Genomic DNA, 3,517 nt, shown 5'->3' with positions numbered 1-3,517 from the left:
TCAGTTTCAGAATAATATCAATGTGAAAAAAGTCACATCATTCACATAGCAAAGGACTGCTGCGGTGCTAACGGTTAGAAAGGATCAACACCTGAATATTATCCTGATATTATCATTAACTTGAACACTGTTTCTATAGTATCATTAAACATAGATAGTCGAAAACAAACACTGTTTCAATAGCCAATGGCTGTAGTGGTTAGGTTAGAAACTATCTCTATAGCGAAAGGCTCACGCTGTGCCAAAATTACAACTGTATCATTAAACATAGATATTATGTAAACACTTTGTTATTATAGGCTTGAAACAGTATCATCAACATTCAAAACGCCAGATCATAATCAGTCTCCATCCATTTTGTTCTGATAAAGATTTATTTGTGGCTTACAACATAGACATTATAAAGATTAGAAACTAGTAGTCAGATTCCACATTAATATTAGAAAAGCACCGTTACTGTAACGGTAGGCTGTCAGTTACATATCAATGCTACTACTGACATAAGGAAAGCGTTATTTCTCAAGATACTGCATTTTTTATTGACTTGTTTTAAAGTACACTGAAAAGCAATGTTCGATATATAGCAATAAATATTTAAACTTCATTCCTTTTACAGGAGGATGGTCAACTTACAGCATGGTGTTTTATGACGAAGAACTGTTTTCCTTATTGGTGATAATTTACTGAAAGTTTTTCACACCTTATGAGGAACTGTTCTGCATACATTTCTAACTGAAATCCGATGAAGAATGATATCACTGGAGATAAAATTTTCGGCTGGATGGTGGCTGTGGTGTATGCTATGGGAATTGTAAGATCTTCAGCTAACGCAATACTGGTGCAGCAAAAGGTGTCCCAAACAGTTTTACCGAAGAAGAACTATTTTTGTGTGTTTCACACATCATATGTTACATTATCATGATCATTTTACAATACAATATATAAAGTAAGATGCTCAGCAAACAAGGCTTATGAGACACATTTAAACAATACTATTACAATAACAGTCTGAACAAAATCATATTGACCTCATCAAACATGAGTGCACCGAAGCGCACATACAAACTAGTGGATTCTCCGTTTGAAACACAGTCGCAGTGATTTGCAAGATCCGGCTGTATAATGTCACACTGAGCAAGGAATACAAACTTCTGTTTATCATAATTTACAAAACAGGGATTTATTAAAGTGGCATCACTGAAGAAATCAAATCTTATGTGTTATAAAGTTAAAATGCGTCTCAAAAACATTAGAAAATGGTGACAAATACAATCGTTATAGCTGCATAAGGGACACAAAGGGACAGAGAACTTTTAGTTTGAAAGGAATTAACAGGTAAAAGACATTTCACATTTATCACAAGTGTATTTTTGACATTTCATATTTATCATTGGTTGGTTCATCCAGTAATTAATGAAACAAGCAGAGATGCAAGAGAAATTTAATTTGTAGCATCCGGAGTGAGTCACAAAATCAATAGAGAGATGAGCAGTCTGGCACGCAGGCATTGGTATTTTTCCGATTATGACACACATGAGTTCATGGTCACATCTAACTTTTAACGTATCAAAATGAGGTATTGGGACATGCGACAAAGACAGGCCAGGCCCAAACACTATCAAATGATACCCTAACATTAGGAGAGGAGAGCGTGGTTTGCAATCGATGGAGTCGAATCCCAATCGTTCTAAGTTTTCCCATTTAGTGACGGTCTGGCCAGTCTGATCCTGTCGTGTATTGATAGATAGGCTGAGAATAAGTAAAACTATGTGAGTCTAAAGCTGGTGTTGCGTTTCTTTATTATGCGAGTGTGAAGGGTGATAGAGACAACTTGGGGTAAGCGTCATTAAACCAATCAAACCTTGGCAGAGCCGAGCCAATGCTGACAAGGCGAGTTGCAAAGTCATAGCTTAACTGACCATGATGACCAGGAACGGCATAACTTTCAGTAACTGTAGCAGGGTCACACTTGACGCCCGAAAGCAGTTACGCATGGTGGAGAATGCAGGTTTTTTCTTGAAAAAAATGTTTAAGACGATCCAATTCTTTGTTTTTCAAATTGTCGTTCCCATCCTTCAATTCTGTCGCCCCACCCAGACTTACGTTTGGCAGTACGGTTTCATTTTTGATGTATGGACTTGCATGGTGTATTTGGGCTTGTAAAGTCTCACACACCAAATTCTGATAGATCTACGTCAGGTGACCATCTTCCCCCCAAGTTGTCATAACTCAACTGCCGTCCTTATCACCCCTATCTCTCTTCCTCCCAAGGACCCTTCTCCCCCTATTTCTGAACAGAATTTGGACTTATCACCCTCTACCGACGAGCTTTTACATCATTACGCTTGTGTTCTCCCTAACATTTCCTCATTAAGTTCATCCTCAGGTCCTGATGTACAATCGCCGCGAATAGCTGCAAAATTGCTGATGCGGCGTGAAGCAATATTCATTCACTCAGCTCCTGACGTACAAACACCACCCCCTGACTTCAATATAGGAGATTCGACCATGATGACAGAACATTTCACTAGCAGAGACACAACCCATGCTGATGAATGGCTTGACCGTTTCCTTCATTTTGGTAACTTTAAAAAGTGGAAGTTTTTCCACTATTTGTGAAGGACTCGGCGTATCTCTGGTACAAAGATCTTATACAATCCCCAGGGGAAGATATTATCATTTTCAATGAAGTAGAGAAATTATTCAGGGACAAGTACGTCCACCCAACTTACGGGTGGGCCCTCCTAGAATCTTTAGTAAGTCATAGGTTATCCCAAACTGAACCTATAGATACGTATTTAGCGGATTATTTGACTGAAGTCAGGTAGCCTATTTGGTGAGACTGACATGGAGTGGACGGATGCATTTGTTCGGGGACTGGATGACGGGACAAGCCAACACATGCTTATGAAACAGCCGAAGGCTCCGAACGAAGCTGTTTCGTTTGCACGTTTGGCTCGATCTATAATCCCTCAGATTGCAGAGAATACAGGTGTCAAGTTGTCAATAGATAGTCTGAGAGACCAGATTGCAACACACTGGGCAAAGCTTGCACCATCGTCGTCCCAGATTAATACATTTCACCGACAGTGAGTTGAACGGGATAGTGTATCCTGTCGCACCTGTGTCAATAATGTATTGAGACCGAAATGAAAAGGACTTTCAATAAAATTCATTTTTTTAACTTTATCGAGGATGGGGTTTCTGAGGAGGACGAGGATGAACCGCTGACACAGAGCTTGCTGGACTTAGAATAGTCTCTGAATAGCCGTCCATGTAGGTAAGTATTTTTTTAACCTTTGAATTTTGTCATTTTATCATAGAAACTAATCTGCAACCTTCGAGTATCAGAAGTCAAAAAGGGGACTTTGTGTGTCAGGTTTGACTTCATAAAAAAATGCAGGTTTTAATAAATCATGTATCTGCTGTTCCTGATTTGGTTTTATGTGCAGACATATTGGTACATGTTCCCTTACTTCTTTTGATAAGTATATTAATATGTTGATCGAGGGAAATG

General features: G+C 38.9%; 1 pseudogene; it reads left to right on the top strand.

Annotated features, from left to right (window-relative positions):
- The first annotated feature begins 2,427 nt into the window (after positions 1-2,427).
- On the top strand, positions 2,428-3,093 carry LOC139477071 (uncharacterized; annotated as a pseudogene).
- The last annotated feature ends 424 nt before the right edge of the window (positions 3,094-3,517 follow it).

Source organism: Haliotis cracherodii, unplaced genomic scaffold (assembly GCF_022045235.1).
Source record: "Haliotis cracherodii isolate W230 unplaced genomic scaffold, xgHalCrac1.p SCAF_31, whole genome shotgun sequence".
In the NCBI taxonomy this organism is placed as follows: Eukaryota; Metazoa; Mollusca; class Gastropoda; order Lepetellida; family Haliotidae; genus Haliotis; species Haliotis cracherodii.
Note: the sequence above shows the minus strand (reverse complement) of the source record. Positions and strands in the feature narration are given on the sequence as shown.